Consider the following 20,023-nt stretch of genomic DNA (forward strand, 5'->3'; position numbering starts at 1 on the left):
ACTTCCCACGCAGAGCTTCCCCATTGCAAGCTGAGCCCTCCCACTAACTACTGTGCAGTGATCATACAGCTGGACTCAGAAGGCCTAGGTTCAAATGTTCACTCAGCTCTTTGTTTGGCCTACCGCACATGGTTGTTGTAAGGAGGATGTATGGAGGAGAAGAGCTGTATATGCCACTCTGAGCATCTGGTAGGAAAGGCGGGACACAAATGCAACATGCCAACACATAAACTAAAAGCTCAATAGTTGTTTGAAACCAGGGTTAGGTGCAGAAAAGGAACTTGTTCCAGCCACAGCCAGCAAAGTGAATGGTGAGGAAATCTGGAACCAGCAGCTAAGCAGTATCTGGAGGGCTTCTTTCAGATTCAAGCATTACTGCTGCCTTCCTCAGCAGCCACCACTTACCCCTAAGATAAACAAATTCTGTCTCCATTTCAGGTAGGATTCCTCTGTTCTCTTTAATTATGATCTGGTCCCTACATTAAACACTTTAATTCTACCCAGTTCCTCCTCTAGCCCAACCTTCCTTAAGAAAAGACAGTGTTCTGGCTGACAAACCTGCTCCAGATTTGCCAATGCACAAGACACTTCAGCTTGCAGCGAAGGAAGGGGCAATTCAAGGAGGGGTCTGGATTCATTTTCCACTTCAAAGCTGAAGTCCCACAACATAGCAAAAACTTTTTAATTGCCTAAGGAGGAGCCAGCCTGGGAAAGCTGGAAGCAGTGAGATAACTGGAGAGCTTGTGGAGTCTCGCTAAACCACAGAAAAAGAGGGAGGGGGAGGGAGAGAGAAAAATGTCTGAAAGTCATCCAACAGCAACAAAACAAAGGGAAGGGAAACTGTTTTTAGAAAGAATGACAGAGGCTGCGTTTTCATGCAAGCAGGGATGGACCAGGCACCTCTGGGAGGGAAGGGAACAGGCTGAGAGACATATAAAAGAATCCAAATGGAGGCACAAGAAACACCAGCGATATGGACCTCCACAGGAAAGCAAAAGTCAAGGCAGCTGTGGGCCCCCAATACCAATGTTCTTGAAGAAAGATTATAAAGATTATAACAGAAAGATCTCAGGAAATGTTGAGCACAGTAAAACTAGCTGAAGTGGCTATATATATATAATGGTCTTCCCTGCTGTTGAGCAAGCTGCTTTCCTTCTCTTCATCAAAGGGAACAGATAGCCAGTTAAAAAATGTGACTAAACATATTAGGTCAGATTATGGCTCCTTAGGTGCCTACCTCAAAGTTATGTATTCAAACCAAAAGATGAGAGAAACAAGCATGTGATCAAGAAGTCTGAAGTGTTTTGAAACCCAATGTAATGCATTTAATCATGTACAGTATGCAACTTCTGATTAAGTTTAAACTCAAAAATAAGATGAAACCTAAATTTTCAAAGTATTGCCATGTTATCAAATACTGGGACTCCAAGATTTAAAATATCCTAAAGTGTTAATAGACCGTGTTCTTTTCCACAGAAGAATAGAAAATACAGTTTCTAAAAATCTATCTGATAGCTCAGATGCATTATATATCCTTATCACAAGAGAAACCAATACATGGAACATTTATTCCAAAATGGTGCTTGTAGTCTCTGCAGGAGCAGCAAAATTTCTTGGTTTGACCCTACTTAGATGCATATATTTATACTTACACTAGAGAGGGGGATATTCATATTTGTATGCGAATATCCCCCCCACAAGTGGAAATAACGAGGGACTGTCCACTCACCATTCTGCCATGGACACGCACTCAACGGAGCCTCCCTATAGCACCATTGTCCACAATGGATTAGCCACTCCTGGCAGGAGGCGGGATGACAAGCCTCTCTGCCAGGTCACAGAGTGGCTATTCCATTGCGGACAACAGCACAATAGGAAGGCTCCGTCGAGCGCGCATCCATGGCGGAACGATGAGTGGACCGTCCAACCCCATGGGGCCGGACCCTTGTTATTTTCACCTTTGGGAGAGGATATTCATATACAAATACAAATACCTCCATCTATAACTTACACCCATTTATGTATCATCCATGCATTACATTTTGTTGCAGAGAACACCGCTGTAATGCTGATGTTCATTCAACAAAACGTCTGTTCCAGAAACCATGGAAGTGCACCTATTAAGAAAACCACTAGTGGCCCCTGTCTCAACCTATTATGAACAAGGGAAAGCACTTCAGATGGGGAATTTACAGGTCTTGTTTTGTCCTTCATGAGACTCTTGCCACTATTTTTCTGCAAGTCAGAACACTTATTCCTTTCCTCAGTTTCCCTCACGGCCTCTTTCTTGACTGTCTTAAACTTCACAGTAATTTTCAAATCTCCCTTACAAGCAAGAAACAGTAAGCAATTTTTTAAAAAGGCAGAGTTGTGAGCCCCACATTCTTAAATGCTCACATCATTCTTGATGCCAAAAGGAAGATGTTGTAACCTTTAATCAATATGCAGTGTGAGGAAAGTATTCTTGTGGCAGGGATTGTCCTTCATGACATCAGTGCAGGCTTAGAAACTTTATTGCTATGGGTAGACATCTCGGTGGCTTGAGCTAACAAAGTTTAAAATACCAACACACACATACATACACAATTTTAATGCAACCTGTTTTGAAAACAGTTTTGCTGATCTCTGGGCACATTCCGCACTGCCTCTCTCCTTCCTTGGTTTTGCTGGAGGCATCAGCCTAAGAAAATACAAAAAGGTTGTTTGCTTTCTAAGAGGATGTCTTGCAGCTTGTTCTCTCACTGAAGGTGATAACCCCATTTTTTCAAACATCATGGATGGAAGCAATAATGTCGCTCAAGAGCAGGTCAAGTCAACAGAGCTCCCAGCAGTGCTTTGAGGATCAGAACCTAACATATTCAAGCAAAAACCCTTTGTCTGTGTGCCTGCATTTCTAGGAATGACTAAAATGGAGGCAATGAAATGCAAAGGAGTGGAAACGCACCTTAGTGACTCAAGAGGATTTCACCGCAGAAGCTATCTCTAGATATATCATCCATGTTTTTCACTATAAATTCCTGAAATCTCAGCACCATGCACTTAATAAAAACAAAGACCGCCACCCTATGCACATTTATTTGGGAATAATTCACACTAGAAATAGCAGGAATTATTTCTGAATAAAGGGGCACAGCATTTGGTCGCCATTTGCAAACAGGACAGACATCTGAACAAGAAATACCACAGACCCTCCTGCACCTCACCTGGCTAGCTCACAGCCCAGGTTCCCAGCACTCCTACAGAACTATTTGCAAAGAACCCCAAATGGTGCAGCGGGCCTAAGAACTTGGCAAAGACAGCTCAGATTCAATCTTTGTCTCTGAATGAGAGAAAAACAATTCCCTCCCATTCTGTGGACAACAGCTCTGCTTTAATGAACTCCTAGAAAAACATGAATCACTCAAAAATTATTGACTCCGAACACTCATGCAATTAACAAGACTTCTTTTTCCCCCTATATTATAATTATATATATTTTAATGCAATTACCAGCCCTGTATTTTGTGCATTAAAGATCAACCAAAGGATGTGTGTATGTTTGTGTGTCTGTGTGTGTGTGTGTGTGTGTGTGTGTGTGTGTGTGTGTGTGTGTGTGTGTGTGTGTGACTGTGTGTGTGTGAGAGAGAGAGAGAGAATGAAAGAGAGGGGGGATTTCATTTAAATTTTTTAAAATTAGAATTTTTTGACAATTTAAAAAATTCATTTTTTAAAATTTAAATCATGATTTAAATTTTGATTTCAATTGATGTTTTAAATTGATTTTCATCTTCCATGAAAGAGAGGGAGAGAAGAAGAGAGGAAGAGAGAGTTTTTGTTTCATGGTTTGGCATTCCTTTTAAAAAAGTGTAAAACTGAGTTGCTTGTTGATCTTATCTCTGGTAGAACAAAAAACAAAGGGTGGTAATGGGAACAAGAGAGGAACCAGAAGTGAGAAGGTGCTTTTTTTAAAAGAAAAAGGCCCACATTTATTTGTTCCCCTATTCTGTTTTTAAAAGAAGTCATGTGCCACATGCACAATCAACCAGAAGGCCTGCATCAACTCGACCCCCAACCATCACCAAAAAGTAAAAGCAAATAAATAAAACAAATGACAGTCACTGAGTTCCCAGAGTCCCTGAAGACGAGGTCATTAGGCAGATTAAACTTCCCAAGCTTTGGCCAGCGGCACAGTTAGCAAAGTGCAGTTAAAGTGCCCAAATTGGATTACTACTTCTCTTTCGGTCTCAGTGCCAACTTGGCCAGCAGACTGGATGTGTGTGAGATAAGAAAGGGTGGGGGCTGGGAGGGAGCCCTCAGGCTGCTCTGCAAGCTGTCAGCCTTGGTGAGGCAAGCGAGAGCAGCAGCAGCAGCAGCAGCAGCAGCTAACCGAAAGGATACAGATGTGGCGTAGGAGCCAAGGCTGTCTAAAAGCCCCTGGGGGCTACCCTATGGGAGGGAGATGCCCACTGCACCTCCTCAAGAGACCTGTCTGATTCTTGTTCAATCCTTCCTATAAAGCACAAGTCAAAATAAGGGAAATGAGGAAGTGAGATCAGGCACCAGTTCTGTGGAAATCAGTGACGGCACATATAAGGACTTGTCAGAAGGGACGAGGGGAGAATCGGGAAATGCCCACGTTAGCATTCAGTCCTTGGAAGGGAATAACATAACTGTTCGGTCCTCATGAGGAGAGCAGGAGTAGGGGGGATGCTACTGCCCTTCACATACATCTTGCTGGTGGGCTTCCCATGGACAGTCAGCTGGCCAGAGTGGAAAGAGAGCGCGGTAGACTTCACAAGCCTTTGATCTGAACCAGACTGGCTCTTTGCTTATTAGGAAGGAAACACAAACTACCTAAGAATGCCAAAGAGCAGCTCTTTCAAAGATTAGGACTGGAGAAAGGAAAGGAAAGAGAAAGGAAAACTGAAATGTGTCAGGAATAATGATTCCATCATGTGCAATTTACAACACAACCCTGAGCAAGCTGACTCAGAAATAAGCCCCGCCATCTTCAACAGGACTCACTCCAAGGGCCTAAAGGCTCAGCAGTCAAGTGATCCAGGTTGGGGAACTGAACTCCCAACCTCTGGCTCTGCAGCCACATACCTAACTAACTGAGCTATCCTTCACAGAGGTTACAATGAACAAATACCTCAAACCAAATATGTGGCTCTCCAGATGTTCCTGGGCTGCAACTCTCATCAGTCCTAGCCAGGAAAGTGATAGATGGGGGACAATAGGCCTTCCCATCCTGCAGCATCTAGAGAGTTAAAACATTCTCCACCCCTGCTTTTACAAAAGGAATCAGATAGCTTGGGCAATGGTAGTAACTTAAACAATGTGTCTTACCAAATTAAATGATACAATATGCTGCATTTGTCCATGAAAATGGAGAAGAAGAAAAAATAAATAGACCACCACATTTACTTTGGACTGAGGTTAAACCTATAAAGCACACTGACTCTTCTGACAAAAAAGAATTTGGAGTATTTTGTTCCGTAGAGAACAAAGAGGAGATTGGACAGGTGCTCTTCAAGTCCCTTCTAAAAGAGAAACAAAGACTCTAATGTATGTGATACTTTTTAAAAAAAAATTACATGGATGGTCAGTTAATGCTTCCTTGGTATCTAAGAGGCATTTGTCTGAGGTTTATAGAGTCTGGGAACAAGGGCTGACCTAAAAGCACAGCAGCCAAAGGTCATACAGGAACAGAGACATATCATCCAAAAGTAGTGGCTGCTCCAGGAAGAAAGGCACAGACATGACTGAGCTTTTTTTATATGAGGAGCCGCATGGCTTCTTTATCTCTTTTCTAAACACACTGACTGACTGCCCCAGAAGTGCTGAGTGGCTGCTCTTCACAGGGTGAAACAGGACCTGCTTCTCTTAACAGGTCAAAAGACATTCTTCATGAAAAGGTATTAAAACACACTTGAGATGACTTGAATTTACTAAGCACACCTTCCTTTCACCCTGCCGCTTTGGAGCCTGGCCACAAACGGCTTTTGATCAAACAACCCACCCAATATATCCAGACAAACAAGCTCTGCATGTTTATACACACACACACATACACACACACACCATTAATTTAAAATAAATGCCATTAATTTAAAATAACTAGTAATGCATATGAAGGTTTGTTCGTTTGCTTTTGCCCTGCCTTCCTCTTAAAAAAGACCCAAAGCAGATTGAGTCATTAAAAGAAAACTAATTTTGCCGACTTCTCTTGGATCTAATTCTGTTCCCACTCAATGATGATAATCGTTTCAATGAGAATGGCAATGTGAAAATTGGATTCCATTCTTTCTGGATTCATTTCTACACTTTCAGGACTACAGGGTTGGAAATCAACACAAATTTAAAGAAGTGTTAGAAACACTGGTGGTTTAGAGCGGTGGTCCCCAACCTTGGGCCTCCAGATGTTCTTGGACTTCAACTCCCAGAAATCCTGGCCAGCAGAGGTGGTGGTGAAGGCTTCTGGGAGTTGTAGCCCAAGAACATCTGGAGGCCCAAGGCTGGGGACCACTGGTCTAGAGTACAAATGGAATCTGGGTATGCAAAGATAAAATAGAGGGCTTTTACACAGAACAAACGGTTTTTAATAAACTTCTGCTGGCTTCAAATGACAAAGTAATTAAGAAAATGTATGATTATTTGCTTGAAACTAAAATGCAAGATGGGATGGTAAAAGAATGTATGATTAGGTGGGCACAAAATATAAGACATAATATTGATATTGATCAATGGTTGCAAATATGGAAAAATAACATAAAGCTCATTAAATCGGTAATTTTTAAGGAGAACATTAATAAGATGTTTTATAGGTGCATATGACTCTGAAAAAATTGTCAAAGATTTATATAGAAGTCAAATGTCTGCTGGAAGTGTGAAGCACAAGAGGGAAGCTTTTACCATATGTGGTGGACTTGTAGAGTAGCGAAACAGTATTGGATAGCAGCACATACTCTGTTACAAAAAATATTGCTTTGTAACATTCCACTAACCCAGAATTGTTTTTACTGAGCATTATACCAGAATACAGATAAGACAAAGAACTACCTAGTTATATGTATAGTCACTGCAGCCAGAATTCTTTATGCGAAGAACTGGAAGAAACTGGAGATACCGAAACAAGAGGAACTCATTGAGAAGATACGGGAAGTGGCAAAAATGGATATACTACTGTATCAGAAGTGCTGAAAGACTGTCCAGTACAAAAGGCAACTGAACTATAACGTTTTGTTATATAAATGGCCTGAGTCAGCAGATAGAGCTTGAGTAACATAGAATTAAACTAAGATGTAACTGTACGTAGAAACCTGGAGGGCGATCAAATTGTTGAAAGGTGAAAAGTGGACTTGATATTGCAACACAAACAGTTTGTATGACAGTACATTTTGTGTTCTACTCCCTCCTCTTTCTTCCCCCTCCCCACATCCTCCTTTACCTTCTATATTCCTTACCTTATCCTTAGTTTTTTTTAAAAAAATAATTAATTAATTAATTAAAAAAAGAAAAAAAAAGGAAATCAACACAAATTCACCCAATCTAACAACTGTCACATATTCTATTTCCATGCAAAAAACCTTCCTGCCACAGTTGGCCAGTTTGTCAAATATGTTCTAGATGCACGTCTCCCATATGTGCAGTGACTAGGTCCATGAAACTCTAGTGGCATCCAGTGCTAAACTAAGAACATACTCTAGCATACTTCCATCATGTCCATGCTCCTTTGAGGCATACAAAGCAGGGACAGGATGCCATTCATCAGGCAAGCTATACAGTACTTACAGGCAGCCAGGACACCAAATAAGGATTTAATTTGTCTGGGATGTGGTTCTAGTCCCCTTGAAAAGATAGGTTCTCAGTTGTAAAGGCTTCCAGATGCTACTTTGCACCTGGACATGGCAGTACAAATGCTCTACCTTGTGTAAAAATATGTCTACCAGCCGTGCCCATTTCTTAGGAAGTCAACTTTGCTACAGTAATGCAAGCTTTCATCAAGATTGGGTTATTGTATGATATTCTACACATAACTGCCTTTGAGGGGTCTTCAGACATTGCCCTTTGTGTCGATTACAACTGCTAGGCTGCTTGCCAGCATGTTACTATTATCCCTGCCCTAACTGATTTACTTCTGGGCTCCATTCAGTGTTCATGATTACTTTTAAAACCTTAGAGCATATGCAGCCAGGAAACCTAACAGATCATCTCCTCCTATACCAGCCTGCACATTCCCTAAGATCAAGAAATCTAAGGTGGAAAAATCATTGATGACACCAAAAGAGATGGGACCCTCTCAAGTGCTGCATCAATACTGTAGAATAGACCATCTTCTCTCAAAATGTACAGACTGTCATTTCTGCTGGTAACAATACTTATGTACTAGAAAGATTTTTCTTTGCTAATTGTTTGCTGTCTGTTGTATTTAAAAGACATTTCCTTACTTACAGACTCAGCCTTTGTATTCTACTGCATTTTAACTTGTATTTACATATATTATATATTTATTTTCCCTACATTTATAGTTTTTACATTGTACTGCTGTCTTGAATTGTTGACATGTGAAGACAATAGAAGGACTGAATATCAAATACTATAAAATACTGTCATTACTGACTTTCTCTTTGGAGAAGCTATATTAAATTCTTAAAGAAACTTGGTGCAAGGTTTTCTAAATCTAAATAACATCAATTTCTCAGATTATGCTATCTTGTCTTGCCTGTGAAGAGTTCAGAATGACATTCTAGCCTCCAAACCAACCTGTGAGTGAAGTTAGTTTGTAAGAAAAGGGCTTAATACACATACCCAGCTGCATTAGTGGAATGGAGATTCCAACCTAGATTCTCCACAACCAAGGAAATTCCACCAATGCTGACCCAGTAGGTCATGCAACAAGTACAGTGGTGCCTCGCTTAACAACGTTAATTCGTTCCAGTGAAATCGCTGCAGAGCGAAAACGTCGGAAAGCGAAATTTAAAAGCCCATTGAAACGCACTGAAAACCATTCAATGTGTTCCATTGGGCTGAAAAACTCACCGTCCAACGAAGATCCTCCATATGGGCGGCCATTTTCGGTGCCTGTAGAGCGAGGAATCCATCCAAAAACACAGCAGGGAGCCATTTTGAGCAGCTGGCGGCCATTTTGAAAACCCGACGATCAGCTGTTTTGACCGTCGTAATGCGAAGAATCAGTTCCCAAAGCAGGGAACCGATCTTCGCAAAGCAAAAAAAAAAAAAAAAACATTTAAAACATCGTTTTGCGATCGCAAAAACATTGTCATGAAGCAGATTCGTCGTTATACAGGGTAATCGTTAAGTGGGGCACAACTGTATATGGTATGCCACATATGATGAGGAAGTAAGATTGACCACCACGCCTGAAGTACCTGCAGAGCAATTGCTCAACCCAACCAGTATTGTATGTTCCTGATATGTGTACTGTATAACATTCTGAAGAAGATGAAGAGTGTAGGGTCATTAGGCAATCATAGAAGTCTTGGTTCAGCTCAAAGTACCTCCAAATTTTATGCAGCTATTTTATTTATTGAACATATTGTTTTACTACGGCAAACATGCATTATGAACAGACATGTTTTTAAGGACTTACTTACACATGCCCAAGAGCCCCAACTGAGATCTGTTTTACATACTTCTGTCTGCTGCAGAAAATGACAATATACTTGCAACAAACACAATTGAGGTGTAAAGTGCAGGACCAGGGCACCCTGTTTTGCCCTTGGAAAAGCAACGGGAAGCTAGTGAAGACACTGAATTGTTGGTGAAATACCTTCGTAGCAGATCACGCATCAGGAGGTAAGATATCACATATAGCATCAATTGTGCTGAAGCTTCCAGACAGAGATCAAAGACAGCACAATATAAAGCAAATCACAGTGGTGGCCATGGAGGACTCAGCATGTCTCAATTCAATTTTTCCTTGCTACTGATCTCCTGTATCATACAGGTCATGCTCCACCTATATCCTACAATGATGGTGTTGCTGAGGATGTGGACACTCCCTTGTACAAATATAAATTTGAATTAATCCAATAAGTACTCCCTCTCTCTATCTGTGTGTTTATTCACGCAGATTTTTTTAAAAAAATGTATCCTTACAGCACCCCATGAAGATAATGCAACACTGATATACCTCACTTCACAATTTTAAATAGAGATAATAACATGGTGCTCTCTTTCAGGGGTGCTGTGACGATAACTGTATACATACTGCAGGGCAGCTAAATTTCTATGGATGCCGGCTCGGTATAAGCATCTCGGATAGGTAATTAGTGCCTCTGGGCCTCTGTGTGCATTTGTTTTATTACAAAAGAGACTGTTAGGGATTGTGATGTGGTTCAAAATAAATTGAGTCAGATGCAACGCCAATAACCGCATCTTGCACGCAGGGCTTGCACTGATTCCAGGATGTATTACATTGGCCATCTCATGAGAAGAGAAGACTCCCTGGAAAAGACCCTGATGCTGGGAAAGTGTGAGGGCAAGAGGAGAAGGGGACGACAGAGGATGAGATGGTTTGAAAGTGTCATCGAAGCTACCAACATGAATTTGACCCAACTCCTGGAGGAAGTGGAAGACAGGAGGGCCTGTCGTGCTCTGGTCCATGGGGTCACGAAGAGTCGGATACGACTAAACAACAACACATTTTCTTACAGAAGAAACAAACATTGGGGCTCCCCTCAGCCCAAAATCAGGAAAAAGTCTCACGCCCTGTAAGGGACCCAAGGAGCAAAAAAAAATGGGGGGAAATGCCCAGATTCATCTTTCATTTCAGACCTGCAGCTTCCAATTCCCCCAAATGAATTTATTTTTTTTTATAACATATCAGCCGTTCATTTCCATCTCCTGCTCCAGTTCTTCTTTTATGGGAGGGTAAGGACATTCAAGCTGTTTGTTTAGGGGTCTGGGAAACAGTGGGGGAGGAGAGAGAGAAAGGGAGAGGGACAAATGAACACCACCAGACAGTGTAGCATTTAAGCTGTTCCGCCTGGTTAAACATTAAGCAACAACAGCCCTAAGCCCTCCCCGTCTGCATCTCCTGAAGCCCAGCGCTATCTTTGGGAAGATTTCTCTTTTTTCTGATTCCTCATCCCAACAACAGGATAAAAGCATCTGCCCAGGGATAGAAGAAAAGTTTGTTTTTATCTTCAGATGTCTAGTCGGGATTCTGTTTCCATCCTCTCGTACTAAAAAAGGGGGTGGAGGTGGGATAAAACATTCAGGCCTCTCTGCCTAGTAATGCCTCCCTCCAATACCCCAAACATAAATTGCGCTTAGAGAGTTCTTGGAGGGTTGCTTTCCTAGAGTTTTCAGCAAGACACTCACTGTCTCAGCTAAATAAAGATGACCTTAACAAGTGGGAAGGAACTTAAAATAAGCAAGTGTTTCTTTCAGGATGAAGTGTAAATATAGTTACATCCTTTCCAAATGACCGTTCTGAAATAAATAAAGTCTAGGAATGCCCTATGACTTCAAATCAAACTCTAGAGATGAACCGTGCAAATAATAACATTTTGCGATGCCAAATAATAAAACTGTAACTAGTGTTCCAGATAAATACAGGATACAGTAAAAAAAACAACAACAACAACAACAACAACAGATGTCTGGAGTGAGAAGCCAGAACACCTCCCTAGCTGGTGTGGTAAAGAGGACAGTTTGGTTCAAATCAAGCCTCCCCAATAATGGCATCTTCCAGATGTATTTGAGTACAATTCTTGTCACCTATCTAAAGGCTACCAGACTGGCTGATTTAGAAAATTTTAAAAAGAAATTTCATGTCTAATGACACCGGTATATATATCATAAACTGTGATTAACAACAATGTTTAATGAGGTACTTCCATATAGTATAACACTGACAGAATGAATTGTTTGCTTCGTCTCCTCTGATTGCTGCAGCCCTCCATGACAGAAAAAAACCTGCTCCACCATTTTTGCTAATTTTCCTGAACAGGTTTTATGGTGCACAGAAAGCTGGATCCAGCAAAAATGCATATACTAAACTGTGTAATGCAATGTATATGAAACCAATTAATGCCCTAGTAAATAACAGTGCATTTCTAACTCAGAGATGGATCCAATGTTGTAGGTTTGAAAGGGGGAAGCATTTTGTTTCAACACAACTGATCTGCTGATCTCAGTTACAGAGTAGCACAACTGCTAAGATGAGACTGGAGAAAGGCAAAAAGGGGGCTGAGAAGAGGTGGAGTCAGAGAGAAGCTGGATTTTGCCAGATTTTGAACTTCTTCCAGTCCAGGGAAAGCACCACTGAACCAGCAGAAAGTTAGGTCTACTTGAGCATAATGCTAAGTAATTTTTGACATTTATAAGTAGAAGAGGGGTTGGTTTCTGCTCAGCTGGCCCCGCCCATCTAGACCAGTCTACTCTGGGTAGCTAACAGCAATCCAAATAATAACAGTATAAAATAGAGCAACACCATTAATACAATTCAAGACAGCAAGAAATAAATTAGGTAATGACAGGAGGGAAGGCCTGCCTAAAGAGCTAGGTCTTGAGTTTGCTCTTAAAAACACCCAGCGAGGAGCCAGACAAATTTCTGAGGGTAGACTGTTCCAGAGGCGAGGGGCCACTGCCGAGAAGGCCCGATTTCTTGTTCTTTCTCTGCGGACCTCCCTCGGCATTAGGCCCCTCAACTGCCTATCCTGCTAAAGCGAGTGATTCAGGTAGATCCCCAGTGAGAAGTCTGGCTGCCGCGTTCTGCACCATTTGAAGCTTCCACATCAATCTCAAAGGTAGCCCCACGTAGAGTGCATTACAGTAGTCTAATCTTGAGACTACAAGCACATGGACCAGAGTGGTGAGCACCCCAATGTCAAGATAGGAATGCAGCTGGACAATCTACCACAGATGGAAGTAGGTGGTGCAGACCACTGACGCTACCTGGGTTTCCATGGTGAGCGCCGGATCCAGATGGACCCTCAAGCTGCGAACCTCACTCTTTGTGGTGAGAGTCATTCCCCCCAAAAGAGAGGGGGTTTCCCAAACCACCAATAGCGGGGGCCACCCACCCTCAGGACCTCCATCTTGTCTGGGTTCAGCCTCAGTCCATTCACCTGCCTCCATTGCAATACAGCCTCCAGACAGTGCTGAAGGGACGGAACGGCATCTACAAATAGAAGCCCTACAAATGGACCCAAAAGGTGTAGCTTGGGAACAGTGTTGTTCTAGGGAAATATATTGTATTAGTTCACTCCACATGTGGTCTGAATTGTGACCTATTTCCCTATGTGATCACACCCTAAGTTATGTATCTGGCTGCTAAGTCAGAGATTGAGAATTTGATTCCCCACCATGGCTCCTAGGAGAAGAGCCAACCTGGGTGGCCTTGGACAAGCTGCACAGTCCCAAGGCACCCCGAGAAGAGGAGAATGGTAAACCACTTCTGAGTACTCTCTACCTAGACAACCCCTGGAATGGTTGCTGGAACTCGGAAATTGAACTGAATTGATAGCACATCATTATTATTACTATCTTCTCAATTAGCCACAGCAATTTATACAGATGTTACATGAACAGCAATAGGATTCCAACTGAACTTTGATATTGTATTCCATGTACTGTTTTATAACTGGATGAAGTGACCTCATACTAGGTCAATATCTGAGGCAGAGATCTTTCCCTGCACAATTTCTTGAGATCCTTAGAATGGCAGAGATGGAAGGGATCTCAAGAATCATGGAGCCCAGCTTCCTACACAAGCAGGAAATCTGCCTTCAAAGCAACCCTGACAGCTGCCCACCCAATATCCACTTAAAGGCCTCCAATAAAGGAGAATCCACAACCTGCTGAGGCAGCCTGTTCTACAGCTCTTACTGTCAAGTTCTTCCAACGTTTAGATGAAATCATCTCTCATAATGGAGATCCATTACAGTGGGGTCTTGACTTAAGAACGGCTTGAGTTAAGAACATTTTGACTTAAGAACCACTCTCATAGGAAAATATTGACTTGACTTACGTACTTAGATTTGAGTTAAGAACTGAAAAAAACCACGTGGGAGGCAGGGAAAGTGCAAAATTTGAACTTTCAGTGAACTGTTGGCCAGTGAAAAGGGTGCCTGTCTGCTTCCTCACTCCTCCCAGCGTTTACAGAGTGGATTGGGAGACAGTCTTCGGACTGCCTGGTACTGTACTGCCTGGACTGTCTTTTCCCTGCCTTCCCTGAACCTTTCTTGACCTAAGAAAAAAAGAAACAAAATATCCCCCTCTAGTGGTCGAAGGCGGAATAGCAGCTTCCCATTAGTTTCTATGGACGGAAAAGAGCAGATACGGATCAAATGGTTTTCAATGCATTCCTATGGGAAATGCAGATTTGACCTGAGAACTTTTTGACTTGAGAACCGCCTTCCAATACGGATTAAGTTCTCAAGTCAAGACCCCACTGTACTTTGAGTTCTACCCTCTGGAGCTGGAGAAAATAATCTTGTTCTCTCTTCCACATGGCACCCATCAAATATTTGAAGGCAGCTATCATGTCACCTTCCAGTCATCTACCCTTGAGGCTAAACACACCCAACTGCCCCAACTCTTCTTCATAGGATTCGGTTTCCAGACTTCCAACCTTTTAAACTAAAAATGCTTGGAATTGACTCTGGGAGCTTCAGCATGCAATGCACATGCTCTACCTCTTTAATTTGCCATAATATATGGAAATTATGACACTGACCATGGATTTCTGATCCCAGAAATGAATGCTATGAAAAATTGGGCTTATCTGAATAATGATTAAAACGTGACCTTAAGTGGAGGGTTGGGGTAAGAACTGACTGCCATCCCTAAAAACATTTCGATGGCATCTCATAAATAGGAGAGCACACCAAGTAATCCAACTGTGAAAAGCAAGAATCAGCCTCTGGCTATTCTTTTTGTAAAGTCTACCAGAGAAGAATACATACATGTATTACGCACGCAGTGATTTTAATCCAGATAGACAAGTTGGGTTAAAGGACAGCACTGACAGGATCCAAAGCAAAAATATAAACCTTGAGAGGGATACAGCAAATTAGCATCTCACAGTCTCCACAGTGTCTTGCTCTTTACATGACCACCTATTTTGGATCCAATCTTCCTTTCCACCTACACAGGCTCAATATTGTCTCAGAGCTGCTAGCACTATAATTTACTAATATAAAGCAAGTTGAACTATGCAGAGTCTGAAGTAAAGGATTTTTTTTTTTAGAAAAAAAGCATCCTTTCTTTATAACTCACTTAAGAAATTATCTCCGCTTCAGCCTACAAGTTATTTGTGTGTTTGTCTGTGTTTTGGCCTGCTAATTTCTTTGACTTCCCCACTCAGAACAATTTGCTCACCAGTATCTTGAGAGAGAGAGAGATCAAGTCACTCATTTTACCCACAGAGTATACACAAAAGACCTTGAGATTGTTCAGGAAGCAATTAGATGCTGCACAAAGCGAAATTGTATTTTTAAATGAATAACCTTTGATGCAGTCAATAGTCAGTGCTCATCCCTCACATATCACACTCTCCCCATTCCTACCCCTCTCTGCTTTGCAAAAAACAGATGAATACGTTTTATTCCAATGAAAAGGCAACAATCAACTGCATTTTAAGAAGTCTGTCTGCTTTCAGATTTCATCTTAAACAAGAGGGAAACTGCTTCCTAAATCTATTTTATAATCTGAGCTTGGCTTGCCTGCTGAGTCTCTAAAAGGCTGCTAGTAAATGCTAATTTGTATGATATTGAAGACGCTACACTTCAAGGAAACTGGTCACAGAGGAGGAATTTAGCTAGCAAGGTTAAATTCTGCAACTCTCCCTGATGTACCTGATCTCTAATCATGCTCATTCTCATTATTTCATTTAAATCACAGCCACTTTTCCTGAAAAGCTCATGTCCACAAGCAATATCCACAACACGCCCCTACTCAGAAGTAAGGTCCATTGAGTTTCCAGGTAAATGTACAAAGGACTGCAGTCTGGATTAATATGTATAAGCACATTCTGCTAAGGTGATAAAACAATTTCAGCAGGCAGAAGACTGAAAGGGGTACATTAAAAACTCCCCCCCCCCAAAAAAAGATTAAAAATGCATTTATTGTTTAGACCCAGCTTACATCTATTCAAATACACGGGATCCTTGCATGTGTGTGTTACCGACACAGATTTTACACATCGGCATTATATACACACTGAGAACACAATCACTAGCACCGCCGTTCTAGGAATGCAATTCTTAAAAGCAAACATTGAAGCACCAGCTAGCTTTTCTACCCTCTGCACTAATGGGCTTGCTTTTATTTGACTGGCTTATTACACACTCCGGTCTACGCTCCGACTTTCCGACAAGGGTTCGGGATGGGGTTCCAGCCTCCGGTCTGGGTTTCTCGTGGAAGCTTTTCCATCTGCGTTTCGGCTCACACCTACACAGGCACACATAACATAACACCGTCTCCCGCCCCGTTCACTCCGCACAGTTATATTTATCGCCTGTGCGGGAGGAGGCTGGGTGTTGGGCGGCGGAGCATCCGAGCCGTTCCTGAACTACGTACACCATAATCGGCAAGAATAATTCATGAATGGATGCCCTCTTCGGATGGCGCCGTGTGTTTTCTCCAGGAGGCGCGGTGTAAAAGCTCCGGCATCTTATTCGGGGTGGGGTGGGGTGGGGGAGCTACAAATCGGTCCTCTGCCTCGGTCACCAGCGGGGCGCCGGTGCCCGGGGGGGGGAGAGAGAGAGGCGGAAGAGAAAGAGAACCGGCCCCCCAAACGAGGACGGCGGCGATTGTGCGCTCCGCGCCCTGCTCTCGCCGCGACCGGCGCTGCAGCCCTCCCCCGCCTGCCCGCCCGCCCACATTCCGGCCAAGGCACGCCGAACATGCCACCGGAGCCTGGCGGCTGGGCAGCGCGGCTCCTGCCCGTCGCGAAGGAAGTTGACAAGGCAGCCACGCACGGCTTCCTTTGGCAAGGAGGAAAGCGAACGAGCCGGAGGAGGCGGGCGGGACGAAGGGGACCCCTCGGCGGCCGGCAGAAGAGGCACCACCGGGGCGGGGGGCGGGCTCCCTTCCTTTCCCTTCTACGCCTCGGACTGCAGCAGCAGTGCCGTTGGGGCGCCTCCTGCTTCGAGCGGAGCCCCAGAGCGGGAGGATGGCCGGCGTGCCCTCCCTTCTCCCCGCCGCATCAAGCGGACGATCTCCGGGCAAAGTTCGTCAACTCCAGGCGCCCAGAGGGGGAGAAGGCGGGTGGGGCCGGCGTGGGGCGGGACTCCGAGACGGAGCGGGGGGCGAGGAGGACCCCGGGGAGCGAACTCCGGGTCCCTCCAACCTCCCGGGGGTTGCCCTCGTTGGGACGCGGGGGGGGGGGGTGGAGAGGAATATAACCGAGTGTGTCCTCTCTTCTATTCATTCCCTGCCCGTCCGCAGGGAAAGGATAGTGTGGGCTATTGGGGGGTGGGGGAGGAATTCTTGGCGACGAAACTTTTGTTCCCCACCTTCCGAATCACGGGACTATCTGCGGGTGGGGGGGGGGGGCGGATGACTGACTGCTGGTGGACATGACACGACAATCTCCGCCGGGTCCACTGCGCCGAGGAGGAGCTTGGCGAGCGGCTGGAGTGACTTTCGCACTGCGAAGCGACCTCCCTCCCTCCCTCCCTCCCTCGGCCGGCCTCCCGAGCCAGCACAAGCCCGAACCGTACGCGAGGCCGCCCACCCACCCCTTCTTCCCGCTGTTCCCTCGAAACCCCCCGAGAAAGGAGAAAGGCGGCGATGCCCTCCGCCCTGCCGAGCCTCCCGCCAAGCGCCCACCGCCCGCCCTGAGTGCCCGACAAGGACGGCGGCGGCGGGCGGGCAGCCAGGCAGGAAGCCCCGGTAACTGCGGAAAGCGCCGGCGGTGGCTGCCGCTCGAGCTCCCCGCCGCAGCCCCCTCGCAAGCAGCAGCAGCAGGAGCCACGCACGCCCCCCCCCCAGCCGCCGCCGCCTCTCGCCCTTCTGCCTCAGCCCTGCTGCAGTTCCCGCGCGTCCGCCGCCGCCGCCGCCGCCTTGCTGGAGCCCTTTCCCTACCTTTTCCCTCGGCCGCGCCATGGTCGTGTGGAGGCGAGCGCTCAAGCAAGAGTTCGCCCGCCCTTCCCCGCGCGCGCACACGCATACACACACACACACACACACACACGGAGCCTCCTCGCTCAAGCAAGGCAGAAGCGGCGGCACATTTTGGAGCATGGGGGAGCTTTTCAAGAACCAGCTATTCCCCTCCTCCTCCTCCTCCCCCCCCCCCCCGCCGCCGCCTCCAACCACCCCAGCCTGCGTTTCCTCCACCCCGCCGCTCCCGCTCAGCTCCGGCACCCGCCCCCCTCTCTCTCCTTGCGAGCGCAGCGCTTACAAGCACATGTCGATCCATGCCAGTCCTTTCCACGCCAGCTTCTCCCCGCGATCGCCGCCGCCGCGAACCCACACACGCCCTTTCAGCCGATCCCAAAGGCGACCGCTTTCCCTTCTCTCGGCACACTTTTTAATGGCAAGCGCGCCTCCCGCCGCATTGGCAGCCCTTCCCGCCGCCGCCCCCCCCCCGCCCGCCTGCCACCTTTCTTTATGGAAGGACCCCCCCCCAGTCTCTCGCGGGGAAGGCGTCTTCCCTTGGGAGAGCCGACGGATCCATCCGAGCCGAGGATCGCTGCTGGCCGAGCGATGAACCCCCTCGCCTGCCTCGTCCCCCATTTATTTTTGCGGGGGGGGCGCGTCGGTCCCTCTCACGCGCTTCCCCTACTTTACGATCTCCCCAGCGCGGAACGCATACAACACCCATACATACACACAGGAACACACCTCGAAGCGCCGCGGCGAGCCCACCCAGCAAAAGATGCCAGCAAACTCCGCTTTCCTCCCGCAAAAAGCCATCATATAAAATAACTACACAAAGCGATCTCGCCGCGCGTGGAGCTGCAAAGCTGCCCCAGCAAAGCCCAGCAGGCAGGCTGGCCTCGGAGCTCAGGAGAACTGAACATCGCCCTGAGTTATGCGTGTGCTTCGCGCTGTGTGTATGTGTGCAAATGCATCGCTCCCTTGTAAAGGGGCGCAACTCGTGCGGAGTCAAGCTGGGGAAACCGGCGGAAGAAGCCGGGCACTGCGATCCGTGGATCCCCCTGTTCGCAACCCCCATTTTCCGCGTCTCCCACCCTACCACCACGGCTGCAGGGAAACACAGCCAAAAACAAAAGCGTCTCCTGGGCGAGCCCGAAGAGGAAAGTTAGACGGCGTGACTTACAGCCTGGATCGGAGCTTGCTTCGGCTCTGCCTGCCATCATTACATTCCACACGGACGAGAGCCCTCGCCGGATCTCGGGGCTCCCTGCCTTCCGCGCTCGCCGGCTGCCCCCGCCGCCGCCGCTGCTGCCCAGCATGAATGGGATCGAAGGCAGAGCAGGGTTTCAATGGAACGCCAGCCTCGATCTGACTTCCCAGGGAGACAGACGGAGACACACATTCGGAAGGGGCTGCGGTCGCTACTTGGCGCGCCCGCCCTCGGTTTGGCCTCTAGAGGGCGCCCACACCTGTGCGCAGACCCGCGCGCTAGAGGAGGAGAGGAGGGAATGAAGAACGGGAGAAGGGAGGCCCAGGAGCCCAAGGAGGCGGGCGCGCTCTTAAAAGGGCGATGCCGCCCGGCCCAGCCTTAAAAGCGGTAACGCACGTGCGGCCGAGAAGACTCGAGGAAGCCGCCGGAAAAATGCGTGACTGGAAAGGGAGCGGCGTCCGACCCTTAAGCGCGCTTTGCCTGTGCAGAGGGAGCCGGTCCAAAATATCCGGGGGTTGGGGCCGAACGGCAGCCGAATTAGCCGCCTACCTCATTATCTTATTGAAATAAAAGGTGGCCGTGTGGTGCAAACAAAATAAAATACAAATGCAAAAATAGGCGATGCATTTTTCGACCACGCCATAAAGGTCTATAAAGGTATCGCCTAATTATCCTAGTACTGTATATCGTATTTAAAGCCAGCGGAGCTTAGTTTGGCGCGTGAACCAAAAATCCTTACCCGTGGTGGTAAAA

General features: G+C 45.9%; 1 protein-coding gene across 8 annotated transcripts in view; it reads right to left on the bottom strand.

The window, feature by feature from the left end:
• PLXNA1 (plexin A1) overlaps positions 1-19,552 on the bottom strand; it is a 389,988-nt gene extending 370,436 nt beyond the window's left edge. For 3 of the 8 annotated variants that reach the window (XM_078385248.1, XM_020801321.3, XM_078385246.1), the window contains exon 1: positions 18,362-19,551. The gene's annotated coding sequence lies outside the window, so the exon portion shown is untranslated. Of the gene's footprint in view, positions 1-18,042; positions 18,262-18,361 lie in introns of those variants that run through there. The other 5 variants (XM_072989530.2, XM_020801318.3, XM_078385247.1 and 2 more) reach the window with 5 other exon arrangements.
• Positions 19,553-20,023: the final 471 nt, after the last annotated feature.

This window comes from Pogona vitticeps, chromosome 2 (genome assembly GCF_051106095.1).
Source record: "Pogona vitticeps strain Pit_001003342236 chromosome 2, PviZW2.1, whole genome shotgun sequence".
NCBI classification, from domain to species: Eukaryota; Metazoa; Chordata; class Lepidosauria; order Squamata; family Agamidae; genus Pogona; species Pogona vitticeps.